This window comes from Artemia franciscana, chromosome 4 (assembly GCF_032884065.1).
Source record: "Artemia franciscana chromosome 4, ASM3288406v1, whole genome shotgun sequence".
Lineage (NCBI taxonomy): Eukaryota > Metazoa > Arthropoda > Branchiopoda > Anostraca > Artemiidae > Artemia > Artemia franciscana.
Window position 1 is genome coordinate 47491243 of NC_088866.1, and position 22188 is coordinate 47513430.

Below are 22188 nucleotides of genomic sequence, written 5' to 3' on the forward strand. Positions count from 1 at the left end.
TGATTCTTCAAAACATCGAACGACTTAATTTACACTTTTTAAGTAACCAAAAAGATATCACAAATGACAAAAAGAATAATAAATTCGCCCTCTGCGCTGTCAAATAAAATTCAAACTTGTTCATCTCCAGAATTTGATCAGTAAAATCCTATTCAGAACTTGAAATTATAATAAGCTTCATTTAGTAACTTTATGTTTCATGCCCTGAGTATTGAAGATATAGATAAAGACAAAAGACGTGAAAGTACAAAATTAATTCAATACAAGTAATATAATTTTATACAAAATATATGTACTGATATCTTAGCCTAGATGAATATGTCTCTTGGCAGGCACTTTTTGCCATCCTACAAGTAAACTCATTCATTCATCCTTAAGTCCCCTTTCTTCATATTTAAGCAGAAACTTCTTGATAGGGTTCCTTTTTCCAGAAGAATAGTTACCAAAACTACCATCTGATCTAATGACCCTGTGACAGGGAATTGTGAGGGGTATTGGATTCATAGCCATTGCCGTACCAACTGCACGAACTGCTCCTAGGAAGATAAAAAAGTCTATAGTAGCTAAATAAAAAAATCTTTCAAAACTTTAAAATAATTACGCTTTCTAATCAATGTGTGTAGAGCATATACATTGGTACCTCTGTTCGTATAAATATTTCAATAAGGTAGTCAGTGCAACAGCGTACTTCCAAAGCTGTCAAACTTTTCAATAAGACTTCTCTTGAGCAGATTTTTAAATGTTCTCCAAGCTGGTATACTAGAAAATTTTAAGGAACCTTAAAAAAAGAGTCTTATGGAGTCTTTATGATATTTAAGAAAACCTTAAATATTTAATGAACATAAAAAAGAAAATTCTGCTCCGTTTGAACAAAAAACATGTCTAAACTTTCTAGTGATGCAAAACACATTAAATCTGAATACCTCTACATCTTGCACAAAACTAGAGAAGTTATCTCTAGAAACTAAAAAAGAAATTTTCTAAGATTTCCAGAAAGGTATGTGTTGACTTTTAGTTTTTTGTGTTTTATTCTGAGTCTAACAAACTAAAAAAAAATATAATGGATGATATAGAGTGATTCTTTAAGGACGATATAGAGTGATTCTTTAAAGTGTCGAACGACCTTTATTGCGCTTTTGAAGTAACAAAAAAGGTATCTCATTTGCCACGAAGCTATAAGATAGAGAATAATAAATTCGCCCTCTGCGCTATCAAATAAAATTAAAACTTGATCTTATTCAGAACTTGAAGTTATAATAAGCTTCATTTAGTAACTTTATGTTTCATGCCCTGTGTATTGAAGAGATAGATAAAAACAAAAGACGTGAAAGTATAAAACCAATTCAATACAAGTAATATAACGTTATACAAAATATAAGTACTGATATCTTAGCCTAGATGGATGTGCCTCTTGGAAGGCACTTTTTTGCTATCCTGTAAGTAAAATCATTCACTTATCCTCGAGATCCCTTTCTTCGAATTCAAGAAAACACTTCTTGATAGGGTTCCTTTTTTCCGGGAAGATAGTTACCAAAAGTACCATCTGATCTAGTGACCCTATGACAGGGAATTATGAGGTGTATTGGATTCTTAGCCATCACCGCACCAACTGTTACGAGCTGCTCCTAGAAAAACAAAAACTCTATAATAGCGAAAAAAAATCTTTCAAATCTCTAAAACGATTATCAAAAATATAAAAAAAAATCAATAAGGTGGGCACCACCTTTATTTAGCTATCTAACTTAATTATTAATAAAAACGGCTCTTGCACTAGAGGGGAAGGGGCTTACGTACCTTACCTACTTTCTCTCGAATATAAAGCTCCATCATAACTCTTTCCTTTTTTGTCTAATTCCCGTGTTCTTTATATTATCTCCAAGTTCCTACAATATCCGTATATACTTTATTATTTATTCAAGCTCCTATCTACAAAAATGTGGAATTTTGCATTTTTTGCCAGAAGACAAATCACGGGTGCGTGTTTATTTGTTTGTTTTTTTTTGTTTTTTTTTTCCCCAGGGGTCATCGTATCGACCAAGTGGTCCTAGAATGTCGCAAGAGGGCTCATTCTAACGGAAATGAAAAGTTCTAGTGCCCTTTTTAAGTGACCAAAAAAATTGGAGGGCATCTAGGCCCCCTCCCACGCTCATTTTTTCCCAAAGTCAACGGATCAAAATTTTGAGATAGCCATTTTGTTTAGCATAGTCGAAAATCATAATAACTATGTTTTTGGGGATGACTTACTCCCCCACAGTCCCTGGGGGAGGGGTTGCAAGTTCCAAACTTCAACCAGTGTTTACATATAATAATGGTTATTGGGAAGTGTACAGACGTTTTCAGGGGGATTTTTTTGGTTTTGGGGGTAGGGTTGAGGGAGGGGGCTATGTGGGAGGATCTTTCCTTGGAGAAATATGCCATGGGGGAAAAAAATTCAATGAAAAGGTTGCAGGACGAATCTGGTCACGTTAGAAAAAAAAAAACGTCAAATTAAGAGCTTAATATACAATGCTGGGTGTTCGGAGCCTCTCTATTATGGAGTATAATTTTAAAATAACACAACTATACGAGCGATAAAACATATATACTACAGCCATAACTCAACTAACGAAAGAACTGCTAAGAGATAACACAACTATAAAGCGAAAACAGGTGAAAACTAACGGGAAAATAAACGAACTAAGAGGTGGAAGGGGCCCAGAGAAAAAAGGAGAGGGAATTTTCAAAATTTTTCAATTTTGAGCCTAACTTCCGCAAAGGAGTAATAATGTCAGAAGCCCCGAAATACCGAATTATTTTCTTTTCAAACAGTTCGTGGTAAGGAACTGTAGTAAGGGGCGACCCGGCTCAATAGTAAACGAAACTCTAAAAAACGGAATTTTGATGCTAAAAGATACATCAAAAGAATCGAATTTTTACGCTGATTCTAAATATATAAGTTTCAATTAATTTAGTCTTTGTCATCAAAAGTTACGAGCCTGAGAAAATTTGCCCCATTTTGGAAAAAAGGGGGAAACATCCCCTCAAAGTCATAGAATCTTAACGAAAATCACACTATCGCATTCGGTATATCAGAGAACTCTATAGCAAAAATTTCAAGCTCCTATCTAAAAAATGTGGAATTTTGTATTTTTTGCCAGAAGACAAATCACGGGTGCGTGTTTATTTGTTTGTTTGTTTTTTTTGTTTTTTTTTCCCAGGGGTCATCTTATCGACCAAGTGGTCCTAGAATGTCGCAAGAGGGCTCATTCTAACGAAAATGAAAAGTTCTAGTGCCCTTTTTAAGTGACCAAAAAATTGGAGGGCAAATAGGCCCCCTCCCATGCTCATTTTTTTCCAAAAGTCAACAGATTAAAATTTTAAGATAGCCATATTGTTCAGCATAGTCGAAAACCATAATAACTATGTCTTTGGGAATGACTTACTCCCCCACAATCCCTGAGGGAGGGGCTGCAAGTTACAAACTTTGACCAGTGTTTACATATAGTAATGGTTATTGGGAAGTGTACAGACGTTTTCATGGGGATTTTTTGGTTTGGGGGTGGGGTTGATGGGAGAGGGCTTTGTGGGAGGATCTTTCCTTTGAGGAATATGTCATGGGGGAAGAAAAATTCAATGAAAAGGGCGCAGGATTTTCTAGCATTACTATAAAAAAAAACAATGAAAAAAAAAATATGAAAACGTTTTTTCAAATGAAAGTAAGGAATAGCATTGAAATTTAAAAGGAACAGAGATTATTACGCATATGAGGGGTTCTAAAAATACTTTAGCATAAAGAGCGAGGTATTTAGGAGGAGATAAATACCTCGCTCTTTATGCTAAAATATTTTTAGTGATTTCAACTATTTATTCTACGGCCTTTTTGATTCAGGGGTCATTCTTAAAGAATTGGGACAAAACTTAGGATTTGGTGTAAAGAGCGAGATATTAACGAGGGTACAAACCCCCTCGTACACATAATAAAAATATAAGAATATAAAAGTTTGTTATGTAAGTTAATTCTTAAGTTACGTATATTTTTTACTAATAAAAACGTTCGTTGAATATTAAAAGTTTTAGTAGCCTTTTTAAGTAACCGAAAAATTGGAGGGCAGCTAGGCCTCCTTCCCCACCCCTTATTTCTCAAAATCGTCTGATCAAAACTAAGAGAAAGCCATTTAGCCAAAAAAAATTAATATACTAATTTCATTTCAATGATTTATGTGCGGAGAGCCAAAATCAAACATGCATTAATTCAAAAACGTTCAAAAATCTAATAAAAAAAACTAGTTTTTTTAACTGAAAGTAAGGAGCGACATTAAAACTTAAAACGAACAGAAACTACTCCGTATATGAAATGGGTTGTCCCCTCCGCAGTCCCTCGCTCTTTACGCTAAAGTTTTTAATTGTTTTAAAAAGTAGAATTGTGGCAAAGAGTCAAACTTTAGCGTAAAGAGCGAGGGACTGCGGAGGGGACAACCCATTTCATATACGGAGTACTTCATGAAACTTCATATTTAGAAGGACCTCGTAACTCAGACCTCTTATTTAAAATCTCAACCGGATCAAGTGTAATTGGGGGGAGGGGGCAGTTGGGGGACCGGATATCTTAGAAAATACTTAAAGCGGTGAGATCAGGATGAAATTGGATGGGAAGAATAGAAACCTGTCTAAGATACGTGACTGACATAACCGGACCGGATCTGCTCTCTTTGGTGGAATTGGGGGGGGAGGGTAATTTTGAAAATTGAGGTATTTGTAACTTACGAAAGGGTGACCAGATCTTAATGAAATTTGATATTTAGAAGGATCTTGTGCTTTAAAGTTCTAATTTTAAATTCCGACCAGATCCTGTGACATTGGGGGAGTTGGAGGGGGGAAACCAGAATTCTTGGAAAGCGTGAAAATTGGGTATTTTTATCTTACGAATAGATGATCGGATCTTAATGAAATTTGATTTTTAGAAGGAATTCATGTGTCAGAGCTCTTACTTCAAATCCCGACCAGATCTTTTGGCATTGGGGGGAGTTAGAGGGGGAAATCTTGGAAAAAACACTTGGAGTGGAGGAATCGGGATGAAGCTTGGTGGATAGAATAAACAAATGTCCTTGATACGTGATTGACAGATTCGTACTGGATTCGCTCTCTTTGGGGGAGTTGGGGGAGGGGTTCAGTGATTTGGCGAGTTTGGTGTTTCTGGACGTGCTAGGACGATTAAAATTGGTAGGCGTGTCAGGGAGCTTCACAATTTGACTTGATAAAATCGTTTTCCCAAATTCGACCATCTGGGGGATAAAGGGAGAGGAAAAATTGGAAAAAATTAGGTATTTATAACTTACGAGTGGTTGATCGGATCTTAACGAATTTTGATATTTAGAAGGACATCGTGACTCAGAGCTCTTATTTTAAATCCTGACCGGCATTAAGCCTCTTATTTTCCTTTTAAATCAATCTATTGATTCATAGAATTTTGTTAGAGCTCATACCATATGATCTCTTGGATCTCAGCTCTTCTCGCCTCGTCACAAGTGCCATATGAGCTCTTAGCTCTTGTTTGTCTTATATTTGAACTATTTTTAACAAAATGGTTATCTCACAATTTTTATCGAATGTGTTTGGGGGAAAAGGGTGGGGGAGTAGTTTCCCTTCAATTACTTTTGGCTCCTAATAGGGGTACTAGAACGATCTCAGCTTATTCCTGGAAACTGGTAAGGGTCTAACCTGTGCGGTTTTTACGGAAAGTGTGGACCTCTGGCCGGATTGATGAATATAACATTATATTTTGGAAAGCTCCGCAGAACTCTTGCCTGGGGCCAAAAAGGATGGTTTTTGCTTGTCCACGAGCCAGAGCCTATGGTGTGCGAAGTGAAGTGGAGTTATATAGCCTATGTCAGAGAGGAGTATCTGAAGATGTGCAGCCAAGCTTTTGTTTCATCAAACCATGTTTCTGCTTTCGAGTGGAAAGCTCCGTTCTAGCAGGCAGGCACCACTTTCAAATTGAAGATGGACTAAAATCTATAAGTGTTAAATATATGCGGCAGTTACCCGGCCCAACAGCCAATATATCTTCTTTGAGTGATAAATAGAAAAATTTACAGAAACAAAAATTTGGTGTTTTCCCACGGGTCCCAAAGTGCTGCCATCTATTATTTCTACCAATTTCTGTTCATGATTTCAGCTGAGTTTATCATTTGGTTTTTCGGACTTGCGGTAGAGAAATGGTATCAGATGTGCCTAATCAACTTTAAAAGTTCTCTCATTGCTAAAGAAATTGGAGCTTATCCTTTGCTCCTTTCTAAGTGGTGACGTTAGAAAGTTGGCCTACGGCAAAAAAAATCAACTTTTGAACTAAGACAGATAGAATTTTTTCGACGGCAATCGATAGCTCTTGATGAGATGATCAAAGTCTGTGACAGCCATTTTTTGGTACAAAAATTCCTTCATGAGGTATACCAGTTTGAAAGTTTCAAGGGGTTGACAACATCAGTAGTAAGGTACACACTGGAACGAAATCTAGGCTGATACAAATTGTGAGACATATAGACGACCTGTAAGCAATAGTCGGCTGTTAGGTAATAATCACCTTCGGCAATGAGGGGTTAATGACTTTTGCTAGTTGGTGTATCTATTATTTGTTTCCAGTGTATTGGATGGTAAAACCAATTTGGTTTCGGTGGTAAGACATGTAGGAGACTTGTAAGTAATAATCTGCTGTTAGGCTACAATCAACTTCAGAGATGAGGGGTTTGCAACTCTGCTAGTTGGTGTACCCATTTATTTGTTTCCGGTGAACTTGATGCCTATCACGGGAGAGGGACTTATAAGTAAGAATCAGTTCACTTTGGGTGAAAAACGGCTGTTAGCTCATACTCATCTTAGGCAATGAGGGGTTCGCCACTTTTTCTAGTCGGTGTACCTATTATTTGTTTCTGGTGTATTTGATGGATAAACCAATTTGGTTCCAGTGGTAAGACATGTAGGGGACTTGTAAGTAATAATCGGCTTTTGGGCTACAATCATCTTCAGCGATTAGGAGTTTGCAACTATTCCTAGTTGGTGTACCGATTTAGTTGTTTCCGGTGAACTTGATGTCTATCACGGAAGAGGGACTTGTAAGTAAGAATTTGTTCACTTTGTGCTAGAAATTTGTGCAAATTGGTGCACATTGTATTCGATCTCTTTAAATCTAACAGAATTAAGTGTTTACGCAAAGGGTACAAACAATAACGTAAAACAATGAGGTAGTTTCGTAATGATTAGTGTCACCTATGGTATTTTAATCCTGAAAGCTACGGATAGCTTTATAATACCAACTAGATTATATAAGATATTGTTCCAAGTTTTCATCCGTCACGATGTCTACGATTGAAAAGGATGAAGTTCAACTGGCTGCAAAGTCAATTTAGTCCCTTCTTTCGATACTATTTTGTTGTTGTTTTTTTTCAACGCTGAGGAATAGCCTTTGATCATGTGATTACTGATTGATAGCGAGGAAACAAAACCAAAGTGTTGCTCTCGCAACACTTTAGTCGGCGAAGCCGGACAAAGGTTGCCGCAACACTTCACGTTGCCCGGGCAACGTAGGTCTAGTTTTAAATGGAATTAAGTGCCTCTCAGGCACTTCCATATGAAGTGCCTCTCAGGAAAAATAACGTATAAATAAGAAAGCACTGAAGCCTTGTGGCAAACGTTGCCTATGATTGATTTGGTATTTCCGTGCTTGTGTATTGCAATGACTTTCATCATTGTAGGGTATCTACTCAGGTATTAAATCTGTAATTCATTTTCGTTCCTCGTACATCTATTTATTTTTCTGTTTCCTATGCAATCCCAGATCAACTGGACGAATGACTGATTACTTAGGCCTTGAGGGCAAAAGACAGGGGGAGGGTAGCTGGGGATTGAGATAGAAATCGATTGTTGTGTTGATTATCAGGTGGTTGAACATTAGGGGAAAGAGGTAACAATCAATATTTTAAGAGCACCCGTCACGGAATAGAGTTGCATGCCCTAATTTAATTGGGTTTCTACATTTAGTATTTTTTGAGCTGGGATTATTTCCTATAGGTAGGCTAATCCCTAGGTCCGGATCTTTGTCTAAGGCCGAATCCTCTTTCTAACTTCTTGGCTACCAACGAAGCATGCAATCGCTTTGTATTTTCATTCCTTATCTACCTTTTCACTTCTTATTGCTAATCTTGCCTTATTTAAAAACAGCAATCCAGAATTATATATATATTAAAAGGCTGGAAATCCAAGATAGTCATTAATAAGCTACCGTTCCGGTCTTTTATTCCTTTAATACCCATGTTACAGGTCGGAGTCATTTCCAGACAAAAACCTGGCAGCTTGATAAACACAGTATTATCAATGGTTTTTTCGTCAAGGTCAGAAGGAGAGTAATATCTATTATTTTATGCTTATAAAATAAAATAAGGTCCATCACATTTTCAACTTCCTCAGAGGAAGCATCATTTTTTTTCTTTATAAATAACTTTAAATGGTTTCGTCTTCTTTCTTTTATTTTTACCTGGTATATTTGATGACACCTTTATATATATGACACCGGTTATTATGTTACACCGGTTATATGTTACCGGTGACACCATATATGATGACACCATATATGTGACACCTTTATGATGATTGCTTTGACTGTTCTCACTGAAGGAGTTTTTTGTGTTCGATGTTTTTATCAAAGCGACTCATTAGCCTTACCACTGATAACTCGGGATGAGATGAACGATACTCCCCTTAAATGTGGTCAGCAAACCATCTTCATTTCTTCTTCATCTTTAGAAGAAAAAACTAAAAGAAAAAAGGCACATTGTCGTCAAAATTACTTAACGATTTTTTTTTACCTCACTTAATTTTACTATGCTTTCACAATTATAGTTTTGAATTGTTCAGTCCATCTATTGTTTTTACCGTCTATAGTTAATGGATGTTTTATCATTAATGCTTTTATAATTTTGATCATTAGTATTTTATTCAATTGTTCGTTTTAAAGGCCTTATTTGTATGGGAGGTTCAGGTAGACTGGTGGTGGTGGTTCTGTTCAGCTATTTTTTATTAAACGAATTATTACTCATACCAGTGACAACTCTGGATCGGGAAAACCACGAACCTTAAAAAGTCACTGGACAAGCAGTCTCTATTTCTTTGTTCTTATTTATAGGTAAAATTATAAATAAAAGAAGATAAATATTACATTTTGAACGTCCTGAAAGGAAGCAACCTTCTTTTTTCAAACAGTTCGTAGTAACGAACGGTAGTAAGGAGCGACCCGGCTCAATAGTAACCGAAACTCTAAAAATGTGAAATTTTGATACCAATAGTTACATCAAAAGAATCGTATTTTAATGTTGATTTTAAATATAATAGTTTCATCAAGTTTAGTCTTGCCTATCAAAAGTTACGAACCTGAGAAAATTTGCCATATTTTAGAAAATAGGGGGTAACGCCCCCTAAAATTCATAGAATCTTTACAAAATCACATCGTCGCATTCAGCGTATCAGAGAACCCCACTGCAGAAGTTTCAAGTACCTATCTACAAAAACATGGATATTGGTATTTTATGCCGGAAGACCGATCACGGGTGGGTGTTTATTTTTTTTTCCAGGGGTGATCGTATCGACCCAGTGGTCCTAAACGTTGCAAGAGGGCTCATTCTAACGGGAATTAAAAGTTCTAGTGCTCTTTTTAAGTTACAAAAAATTGGAGGGCATTTAGACCCCCTCCCACGCTCATTTTTCCCCAATGTTACCGGATGAAAATTCTGAGATAGCCATTTTATTCACCATAGTCTAAAAACCTAATAATTATGTCTTTGGGAACGACTTACTTCCCCACAGTCCCCGTGGGAAGGGCTAAAAGTTACAAACTTTGACCAGTGTTTACATATAGCAATGGTTACTGGGAAGTGTACAGAGGATCTTTCCATGGAGGAATTTGCCATGGGGGAAGAGAATTTCAATGAAGGGAGCGCAGGATTTTCTAGCACTATTTAAAAAAATAATGAAAAAACAAATATGAAAAGTTTTTTCAACTGAAAGTAAGAAGCAGCATTAAAACTTAAAACGAACAAAAATTATTACGCATATGAGGAGGTCACCTCTTCGCAATACCTCGCTCTTTACGCTAAAGAATTTTTAGGAACTTCAACTATTTACTCTACGGCCTTTGTGATTCAGGGGTCATTCTTAAGGATTTGGGACAAAGCTTATGCTTTAGTGTAAAAAGCAAGATACTGACGAGGGGTGAACCCCCTCATATACGTAATAAAAACATGCAAATATAGAAGTTCGTTTCGTAAGTTAACTCTTAAGTTACGTATATTTTTTACCAATGAAAACGTTCGTAAAAAATTAAAAGTTCTATTTGCCTTTTTAAGTAATCAAAACAGTGGAGGGCAACCTCCTCCCCCGCTCCTTTTTTTTAAAATCTTCCGATTAAAACTATGAGAAAACAATTTAGCCCAAAAAATTGATATGCAAATTTCGTTTTAATTTTCCCTCTGCGGAGAGCCAAAATCAAAACATGCATTCGTTCAAAAACATTCAGAAATTAAATAAAAAAGTAAGGAGTAAGGAGCGACATTAAAACTTAAAACGAATACAAATTACTCCGTATATGTAAGAGGATTTTCCTCCTCAACGTCACGCTCTTTATTCTAAAGTTTTTTTTACTGTTTTAAGAAGTAGAGTTAAGAGAGTCAAACTTTAGCATAAAGAGCTGGGAGAGTTGAGGAGGAAAATCCTCTTGCATATACGGAGTAATTTATGTTCGTTTTAAGTTTTAATGTCGCTCCTGACAGTAAAAAAACTTGTTTTTTTATTTAATCTCTCACTAATGGGTGCCAATTGGTGAGAAGGGGGTCACCTCTAGATTTTTAGCCTCCCTCCCTTGAATTCTTTTTTCTTTTCTTTTGTCTAACCGTCTAACCGGAAAAAAATTGATTCTGTGGTATGTTCATTGAAAAAAAAAACGAGAAAGTAAACAAAAATCATCCCTAAATAAAAAACACATTTCTCCTATCTCCATAAGAAAATTGAGAACAAATACTTGCCCCTCCCCCTTACATTTCTTATGAATTAGCGCAGCTGCCTTTGCTATTTTCTTTTTCGAAAATAACATCGTTAGATTTAGCCTATTCCCTTTCTTTTGCCAGGCATAGTTATGAGAGCTATTTGGTGTTTCTTTTTTCATTTAACTGTCCGTTTTAAAGAGGTTCTCTCCTGGATTGGCAACTGAGGTACTATATAGGCTATGATTTGTTTTTGCTAAGCAGCTCCGAACTTGTAGATCTTCCCCTACCCTAAAAGTGCCAGGTAAGCTAATTTCTTTTCCTGTTCTCTGTGGGAAGAGGCATGTTATGGAACGAGAAAATTGACCAAGTGAATGGATTCACTTATCTGGGTAATATTACTAGTAAAGATGACAGAGGCAGTAAAAATACAAAAAGTAAAAAGCCAGGGAGCAAGATTTTCCTTTTTGTTCTGCTTCTTTTTGTAGTTGAAAAAAGTTCGAAAAGTTGCTAAATGGCTTTCTCTTGATTTTGATCAGACGATTTTGAGAAATAAGGGGTGGGGAAGAAGGCGTAGTTGACCTCCAATTTTTCGGTTACTTAAAAAGGCAACTAGAACTTTTAATTTTTAACGAACGTTTTTATTAGTAAAAAATATACGTAACTTAAGAATTAACTTACGTAACAAACTTTTATGTTCTTATATTTTTATTATGTATATGAGGGGGTTTGTCCCCTCGTTAATAGCTCGCTCTTTATACTAAATCTTAGGTTTTGCCCAATTCTTTAAGAATGACCTCTGAATCAGAAAGGCCGTAGAATAAGTAGTTGAAATTACTAAAAATACTTTAGCATAAAGAGTGATGTATTCATCTCCTCCTAAATACCTCGCTCTTTATGCTAAAGTATTTTTTAGAACCCCTCATATGCTTAATAATCTCTGTTCGTTTTAAGTTTTAATGCTACTCCTTACTTTCAATTGAAAAAACTTTTTCATGTTTATTTTTTCATTGTTTTTTTTTGTAGTAATGCTAGAAAATCCTGCGCCCTTTTCATTGAGTTTCTCTTCCCCCATGACATATTCCTCCAAGGAAAGATCCTCCCACATAGCCCCCTCCCCTCAACCCATCCTCCCAAACCCAAAAGAATCCCCCTGAAAACGTCTGTACACTTCCCACTAGCCATTACTGTATGTAAACACTAGTCAAGGTTTGTAACTTGCAGCCCCTCCCTCAGAGACTGTGGGGGAGTAAGTCATCCCCAAAGACTTAGTTATTATGGTTTTCGACTATGCGGAACAAAATGGATATCTCAAAATTTTGATCCGTTGACTTTGGGAAAAAATGAGCGTGGGAGGGGGCCTAGGTGCCCTCCAATTTATTTGGTCTCTTAAAAATGGCACTAGGACTTTTCATTTCCATTAGAATGAGCCCTCTTGTGACATTCTATGACCACTTGGTCGATACGATCACCCCTGGGAAAAAGAAAAGAAAACAAGAAACACAAACAAACAAATAAACACGCACCCGTAATCTGTCTTCTGGAAAAAAAATACGAAATTCCACATTTTTGTATATAGGAGCTTGAAACTTTTGCTATAGGGTTCTCTGATACACTGAATACGGTGTTGTGATTTTCGTTAAGATTCTATGACTTTTAGGGGGTGTTTTCCCCTATTTTCCGAAATAAGGTAAATTTTTTTTAGGCTCGTAACTTTTGATGACAAAGACTAAATTCGATGAAACTTATATATTTAAAATCAGCATGAAAATCCGATTCTTTTGTTGTATCTTTTAGCATCAAAATTCCAATTTTTAGAGTTTCTTTTACTATTGAGCCGGGTCGCTCCTTGCTACAGTTACCACAAACTATTTGAAAGAGAATTACATGGTTCACTTTGAAGTGCTAATCAAGGCTGCATCCAGGAGGTTACTAGGTCCAAACCCCACCCCACCCCACCTCCTGGGTTTTTGTCTGAATCTTAAAAAAGTGACAAAAATGCATCTAAACGAATTTTGAAGTGTTTTGTATAGTTTTTATTGTACTCCCCCCTCTAAGAAATGGCCACCACCCCTTCCTAAGAAAATGCCGTATACGCCCTTCCATCTAATCGTTCCATAACTAATGTGTGAACATGGTCACTAAGAACCCCATCGTTAAGTCAAGGTTAACTATACAGCTGATTAAGTCTATAATTAATTGTTCTAAAATTAAGCTTCCAGTGGAAGTTACGAGGACAGATTGTTCCCATAGATTTTTCTTTGAATCGTAAGTATGAATTTGCGTGACGGCACAATTTTCGGAGTCAACTCAGCGGAACAAAATATTACGAGCACCAAAATGTGTTGCGGTTTTTGAGTGTCAAATATTCTGCGAGAACAGTCCTGTATACTATTTGAAAAATCTTTTCTCATTCTGTTGCTCAGTTTGGTTATGATTTTTGATAGGGAAGGATTATAAGAGAATAGTTAATGGAAGGTTTCATAGTAGTGTTTCCAGGTGAGAGAATTCTGATTTATTACTTCATAAACAATCTTCAGCTAAAACTTTTATTTTAAAGACGAAGAATAAAAATTTGTGGCTATTAAAAGCATGTTTGGCTGATAAAATTTTTTAGTTTTGTCATGAGAGTTCCTATTTTCGTTTTTTATTACAACGAAGTGTACAATGGATTTTGGGACGTATTTTCATGTTTGTGAATTTGGTTACATATTGAAAAGCGTCTGAGCCATCAGATCGAGTAGGTGCGGGGCCCAGTTGGAGTTTTTGCAGTTGGGATACATTTATATATATATATATATATATATATATATATATATATATATATATATATATATATATATATATATATATATATATATATATATATATATATATATATATACATATATATATATATAAATTTACACCACATTTCCAAGTAACCCTTAGCAAAGCTATTTGTGTTTTGCAATATTTCTTCCAAGAGATATGTAGGGTTACGACTGATCTAATCAAACAGTTCGAACTGTAAGTAAGGAGTAAAGAAAGGTAAAAGATACGGCATTAGACTTTACAGTCCTTACCGGCGGTGCTGATCTCCGTTTCTTGGCCCTTCAGCCAGGAAGTGCAATGGGGGGGCTGGGGGCCAACCATCTTGTGCTTTCGCACACCCTTCCTGTTTACCTTCCCCAGATTTCTCCAGGTACCCATTTAGAGCTGGGTCGACTCTAAGCTTACAGAGTCACGCCACTGACCCGCGTCCCAAACTGAACAATTGGGTACACTGGGAAGTAAGGAGTGACCCGGCTCAATAATAACCGAAACTCTACAAAACGGTGTTTTGATACCAATAGATGTAACGAAAGAATCAAATTTTTATTCTAGGTTTAAATTTATAAATTTCATCAAGTTTAGTATTACCTATCAAAGGTTATGAGCCTGAGAAAATTTTCTTGATTTTTGAAAAGAGGGAGAAACATCACTTAAAAGTCAAGTGATCTTAATGAAAATCACACCATCAGATTTAGCGTATCAGAGAACCCTACTGTATGGGTTTCAAGCTCCCATCTGCAAAAATGTAGAATTATGTATTTTTTTGCCAGAAAAAACATCACGGATATGTTTATTTGTTTCTTTGTGGTTTTTTAGGGGTGATCATACCGACCCAATGGTACTAGAATTTCGGGAGATGGCTAAGAATTAAAAAGTAAAAAATTTAAAAATTTTAAAAATTAAAAAGTAAAAATTAAAAGTTCTGGTTTTCTTTTTCAGTTACCGAAAAAATTGGAGGGCAACTAGGCCCCCTCCCCTACCCCTTTTTTACAAAATCGTCCGATCAAAATTTTGAGATAGCAATTTTGTTTATCATAGTCGAAACGCCCAATAACTATGTCTTTAGGTATAACATATCCCCCCGCAACCCCAGGGAAAAGATTTTTCAGTTATAAAATTTACCCATTGTTTTCGCATAATATTTGTTATTCGGATGGCTGCATACATTTTTGGCGGGGGGGGGGGGTACAATAATTTTCTGATGTTTTCCAAGATAGAGTTTTCCATGGGGAGGAAAGTTTCCATGGAGTGAACTTGTCTGGGGGAATTATACAGTGCAGGAATTTGCCAGAATTCTTGTACAATTTTATTTTATATGTCTTGCTTTCTCTTTTCCGTCTCAATTATACGCGTGGAGTGTTAAAGAATAATTGTCCAGGGTACATTTTCACCGGGATTGAATTGTCTAGAGGGTTTTTCATGGGGAGGGGGTTTTTCGTGGAGGCGGGGCCAGTTTTTCTGGCCTTATTTAAAAAACGATCAAAAATTAAATTTTTAAAACATTTTTTTTTTCAACTGAAAGTATGGAATAACATCAAAACTGAGAACGAACAGAAATTATTACGTATATGAAGGGAGATGCCCCCTCCTCAACACCTTGCTTTTTACACTAAAGTTTGAATTTTGTCCCAATTCTTTAAAAATGAATGTTGAAACACAAAGGCCGTTTGATAAGAACAATAAGACGCTTTTCTAAAGGTACTAAAAAACTTTAGCGTAAAGAGTGAGGTGTTGAGGAGGGAGCAACTCCCTTCATATACGTAATAATTTCTGTTCGTTTTAAGTTTTAATGTTTCTTCTTACTTTCAGTTGAAAAAACTTGTTTTTTTATTTAATAGTTTAAAAAATATGAAAAGTGTTCTTAACATCTTCAGTGGAATGTAAAAAGTACATATGGTTCAAAATTATCTTCAGGGGTTTGTGATGTGTGTGCCATTAAACTGATTTGTGATACATTTTTTCAGCTATTTCGAAGCTGAAAAAATTACGACTATTTACGGTTCGATCATCGCTTACGTCGAATTCGTTGAATTGCTTACTTTGAAGCTAAAGCAAAACATGAGTTCCAGTTTTGTATTTATTTGTGAAACTCTTTAGAGACCAAATGAAGTCCTATAACAGGCCAAACAAATTTATTTTAGAAATTATTGATGCAGTAACGCAGTTTGACCGAGGAGGCAATAGTCCCCAAATAAATATTCTTTGTTAGCTACTTCTCTTGCGGGATAATGGAGGACTTTGCAGTGAATATACACAGTTGAAGGATCCCAATGACTTATAACTAACACTTTCGTAGTTTACGGCATCTTTGTAGGTTATCACTTGTTTTTACGCCAAAGTTTGTTGGCATAGAAGATTGTAATAATTTTGTTTTTCTACCATAATATTTTTTTCTGCACTTTTATTTTTGATTCGTTCTGATTCTCGCTGTTTTCCAACAGCACAGTTCTTTGTTCTTCAATGTCATTTTAACGCTTCCCAATATTCGCTTTCGCATGTCTGCTAACCCTACAACTCTTGGTCTTCATTCTTATTTTGCACACGTTCTGATTCCTATTAACTGCCTATTTAGTTGTTCTCGCTGTCGTATATCTTCTAACCACGCATTTCATTGTTCTTCAATGTCATTTTAACGATTCCCAATATTCGCTTTCGCATGTCTGCTAACCCTACAACTCTTGGTCTTCATTCTTATTTTGCACACGTTCTGATTCCTACTAACTGCCTATTTAGTTGTTCTCGCTGTCGTATATCTTCTAACCACGAATTTCCTTTTTCTTGTTTTGGATTATGATTTGTTCCACTCCTCATTGTCTCATGTCTTGTAACTGCATATATTTTTACTTTTCCCTTTCGTTTGTGAGTCGTTGTGATTCTCGCTCTACTTTTATTTTAACTGCATGTATCGTTATTCTTCAATTTCCTTTATGACTTGTTCTATTTGCTGGTTTCAATAATATTCTAAATACATATTTCTTTGTTTTTTATGTTCGTTTACCATTGCTTCAGAAATTTTTTCAGTACCTTTTGTCTTAGCTGCTTGGATTAATCTTGTCACTTTGGATGGTCTAGGCTGTTTAATTATTACTCGTACATTTACATTTCTTAGATCATTCTCTTGATCTGATCTCATTTGATGATTCAATTTGCTAATTTTGAGCTTACGTTTCTGTCCTCTTTTTTCTTTGTTGTCCTCAATTTGTGGCTATGTTAGTTTCCGTTTGTGTTCCCTAGATATCATGGAACTGCTGAAAATGCATTTTGAAATTTACATCACCGAATATGGGCACATGAGTTAACATATTTCTAAATTTTCCTTCTGTAAACTCTTCAAAAACGGTTTTAAAATCTATTTTCCTTGCGTTCAAAGCATTTGAACTGTAAGCTCGATGAATATTAAGTGGTTGGCCACTTCCGAAGAAAACATGCTAAAAAAATAAAATAGAATTATTCGATTCCTTATTTTAAATTATTTGCATATATCATGGCCACTTTTCTTTTAATGCAGTCTCCCCTCGGTGAGAATCTGAGATGTATCCCTAATAATATATTTCCCTGTTGATTGAGTCTCGTGATGCGTCATGGGATCTTTGTTGAAACAGGTTGCTGCAGTCCATGAAATTTAGTCCATGCACTCCATGAACTCCATGGACTTTAGTTCATGTTTAGTTCAAGTTTAGTCCAAATTTACTTTAGTAACTTTAGTTCAAATTTAGCCAATGCATGAAGTTCATGCATTTAGTTTAGGACTTTAGTTCAAATTTAGTTCATGCAGTCCATGAACTCCATGAAATTTAGTTTTGCCTGGGCGAGAACAATAGTATAATGAATATAAATACTATCTGAAATGAGGCTGAAAATTGGATAACAAATGAGGGAAATACAATAATCTGATTAATAGAAATATCATGCATAATATAAAGCAAGAGTTACATTGTTTTTAATTTTTTTCTTTGGATGTTTTTGAATTCCTGGGGTTGCATCTGGTTTCATTAAAGGGGGAGGGGGCATTGTCGGTGAAGTGACCATGATCTTTGGAAAGAGTATAGTATAAGGAATCTATTGGTGGTAATTTTGCCAAAAACTCTACTGTTACAATCAACTGTCCATTACTTAAGTTTGCCTATTACTGCCCATTATAAAGTAAGAGTGGCATTTTTTTAATTTTTCGTTTAGTTTTTCTTATATATATCCCAAGGGCTACGTCCGGTTTCTTTAAGGGGGAGGATAAATTGCAGGGGGAGTGAGCATGGTATTTGGAAAGAGTTTAGTATAAGGAATCTACTGGTGGCAACTTTACCAAAAACTATTTTTGCAATCATCTGCCCATTACTAGCCTCTTTTATTCTTGAAATATCCGGAAACGTACTTTATATCCCATTCCAATCAACCCTGTACTTAGGCAGTCACTCTTAAAGGAATTGTATAAAAATAAATAAAAAAAATGGCGCAAGGAGAGAGGGATCATAAGAAGGGGGCAGGCCCCCTCTTATCTTTGCTTTGTATATAATTTTATCAAGTTTCAAATGAATAAACTTAGTTAAATGAAGCTTTATTATAGTAGTAGTATAGTAGTAGTAGTAGTATTAATTTATTAACCAAAAGAAATAACACAGACAAAATCAATCGGTAGCACACCAAAAGTGTTGCTTGCGAGGGTGTGTTACTAACAAAAAAGAATAAAAAATAGAAGAGAAAAAAAACAAAAGAAAACAAAAAAAACAATGAGTTAATCTAAATTGAGCAGAAAGGTGAAACCGTGTACCGAGAAAAAAATTACATAAATAATTCATACACAATCAAACAACATAATATCATGATCCCGAAGCAAAAAAAAAAGAAAAGAAAAAAACAATAAACAATTATTTCCAATATTAAATCAATCAATCTCAATCTAATTCAAAGGTATACCTACCAAGAAACCCCACACGCAGCACGGCTTTAAATTGTAAACGTATATAGTAAGCATTTATTTTGTGTCGACTAAGTGTATATTTGGAAAGAGTGACCCAACATGCGATTTTATGACCATTGAAACTGGAAAGCTTAATACCCGCTTTTTTGATAACTTTAAATCGATCGTTAAGCTCCGAATTTTTCATTTGATAGCCTTTTGTCCTCTTTTAGCAAAAATTGTTGTTTTGCAGCACAAATTGGCGGGAAATGCTATTTTAATGCGGCACAATCGTTTTGCTACTCAAAAAGGACGCTGGAACTTTCAATTTTCGCTTGACTGAGCCTGTGGCCACTAGTCTAAAACTACTGATTCAATAAAATTATCCCTGGAAAAAGCAAAAAGCGCAGATAGGTAAGAATAAACGCGCTTCCGGGATCACGCTTCTTCGAAAATAAACAAATTTTCGCATTATTTAGTTGGTGCTTGAAATCTAGGAGACAGAATTACCAGGTATGCTGGTAATATATATATATATATATATATATATATATATATATATATATATATATATATATATATATATATATATATATATATATATATATATACTAGCTGTTGGGGTGGTGCTCCGCGCCCCCCCCAAGCCCCCCGCGGGCGTAATTCGTTACGCGCCATATTAGTTACGCGCCATTGTAGTTGTGTCCCTGTGTCCCACCTGTGAATAGAGATATATATGTATATATATATATATATATATATATATATATATATATATATATATATATATATATATATATATATATATATATATATATATATATATATATGCATGCAATGCATGTTTATAGCATACCGGCAAATCCTGCCTCCTGCGTGGATATGTCATATTCATAAGTACTACATTCTTATGTTTTTTGGTCATCGGGAATGTGTTTTGAGCGAAGGGGTGGTAAGTGGTGTAGGTATGTACACGCTACCATCGTGCGTATATAGGTCTTTTTTACCAGGTATATTTATCTGTTTAGGAACCTTATTGAATTAAATAATAGTTAGCAATCTAATCGCTCTTTTTTGATGACTATATAACGCAGCGCCCGTCACGCATCTTATCTTATAAATCCATTTTAAGTTATATTTTTAGCTACAAACAGAGCAGATGTTCTCGCTATTATCGAAGGTTTACTTAGTAGCACCAGAATAAAAAAAAGTAAGTGCACGTTAGCAATTTGAAATAAATACTCAAACTATTGAAAGCCGTTATTTTTTAGGGTTTTTGTTTACTTTCAACGGTACATGCTAACAGTACAGATTCAAATCACAGCGGGTTTTGTGGTTAATATGGGTATGTAAATGATTTAATAGATTATACTTTTGTGTAATTTGTACATCCTGTGTCCACCTACCTATTTTTCTATAATGGTTTTACATACTTCCTTCCTTTATCAAACAGTTCGTGGTAACGAACTGTAGTAAGGAGCGACCCGGCTCAATAGTAACCAAAACTCTAAAAAATGGAATTTTGATACCAATAGCTACATAAAAAGAATCGCATTTTAATGCTGGTTTTAAATATATAAGTTTCATCAAGTTTAGTCTTACCCATCAAAAGTTACGAGCCTGAGAAAATTTGCGTTATTTTAGAAAATAGGGGGAAACGCCCCCTAAAAGACATAGAATCTTAACGAAAATCACACCATCAAATTCAGCGTATCAGAGAACCCTACTGTAGAAGTTTCGAGCTCCTATCTACAAAAATGTGGAATTTTGCATTTTTTGCCAGAAGGCGGATCACGGATGCGTGTTTATTTGTTTTTTTGTTTTTTTTTGTTTTTTTTTTCCAGGGGTGATCGTATCGACCCAGTTGTCCTAGAATGTTGCAAGAGGGCTCATTCTAACGGAAATGAAAAGTTCTAGTGCCCTTTTTAAGTGACCAAAAAAATTGGAGGGCACCTAGGCCCCCTCCCACGCTAATTATTTTCCCAAAGTCAACGGATCAAAATTCTGAGATAGCCATTTTATTCAGCGTAGTCGAAAAACCTTATAACTATGTCTTTGGGGACGACTTACTCCCCCACAGTCCCCGTGGGAGGGGCAACAAGTTACAAACTTTGACCTGTGCTTACATATAGTAATGGTTATTGGGAAGTATACAGGCGTTTTCAGGAGGATTTTTTTTGTTTGGGGGAGGGGTTGAGAAGAGGGGGATATGCTGGGGGAACTTTCCTTCGAGAATTTGTAATGGGAGAAGAAAATTTCCATGAAGGGAGAGCAGGATTTACTAGCATTATTTAAAAAAAAAAAACAATTAAAAAATAAAAGTGAAAAAGCTTTTTCAGCTGGAAGTAAGGAACAGCAATAAAACTTAAAACAAACAGAAATTATTACCCATATGAGGGGCTCACCTCCTTCTAATACCTCGCTCTTTACGCTAAAGTATTTTCGGTAATTTCAACTACTTATTCTACGGCTTTTGTGATTCAGGGGGTCATTCTTAATGAATTGGGATAAAATTTAAGCTTTAGTGTAAAGAGCGAGGTACTGACGATGGGGCGAATCCCCTCATATATGTAATAAAAACATGAGAATACAAAAGTTCTTTACGTAAGCTAATTTATAAGTTACGTAAATCTTTTACCAATAAAAAGATTCGTAAAAAATTAAAAGTTCTAGTTGCCTTTTTGATTAACCAAAAAATCGGGGGGCAACTAGGCTTCGTCCCCCGCTCTTTTTTTCTCAAAATCATTCGATCAAAATTATGAGAAAGCCATTGAGCCAAAAACAAAAAAAAATGCAAATTTCGTTTTGATTATTCCTCTGCGGAGAGCCAAAATCAAAACATGCATTGATTCAAAAACGTTCAGAAATTAAATAAAAAAAACAAGTTTTTTCAACTGAAAGTAAGGAGTGACATCAAAACTTAAAACGCACAGAAATTACTTCGTATATGAAAGAGGCTGCTTCCTCATCAACGCCCCGCTCTTTACGCTAAAGTTTTTTACTGTTTTAGAAAGAAGAATTGAGAGAAAGAGTCAAACTTTAGCGTAAAGCGCGGGGCGTTGATGAGGAAGCAGCCTCTTTCATATACGAAGTAATTTCTGTGCGTTTTAAGTTTTGATGTCACTCCTTACTTTCAGTTGAAAAAACTTGTTTTTTTTATTTAATTAATATAAGAGCGTGTTTGAGAGGTATTGCCTTGGGATCACTCAGCTAAAATTTGCACCTGCTTTAGCCAAGATAGAGCCCACTCTAAAAAATATGGACACGAGGGGTACGAGCTAAGCATGGTACGGTTTGCCACAAGTGGTTGTCCTTTTTTAACATTCTATCATAGACTGATTTGATATTCGAATTTCTAGTACCAGGTATGTGCACAAACGGGCAGAGGCGCCATTTGGGCCAAATCTTGGGGTTGGCATAAACTACATCTTGCCCCCCCCCCCCGACTCACTTCGTATCGCGTAATCATCTAGGAAG

The 22188-nt window shown here is 35.7% G+C and overlaps 2 protein-coding genes across 8 annotated transcripts in view; both read left to right on the top strand.

Annotated features, from left to right (window-relative positions):
- Positions 1-22188, top strand: part of LOC136026520 (annexin A7-like) — a 322593-nt gene that overhangs the window by 166742 nt on the left and 133663 nt on the right. The window lies entirely within an intron of this gene.
- The window catches only part of LOC136026516 (uncharacterized), a 59660-nt gene continuing 50818 nt past the window's right edge, over positions 13347-22188 (top strand). For 4 of the 7 annotated variants that reach the window (XM_065703151.1, XM_065703153.1, XM_065703152.1 and 1 more), the window contains exon 1: positions 13347-13502. The gene's annotated coding sequence lies outside the window, so the exon portion shown is untranslated. Of the gene's footprint in view, positions 13503-18964; positions 19126-22188 lie in introns of all 7 variants that reach the window. The other 3 variants (XM_065703156.1, XM_065703159.1, XM_065703157.1) reach the window with 3 other exon arrangements.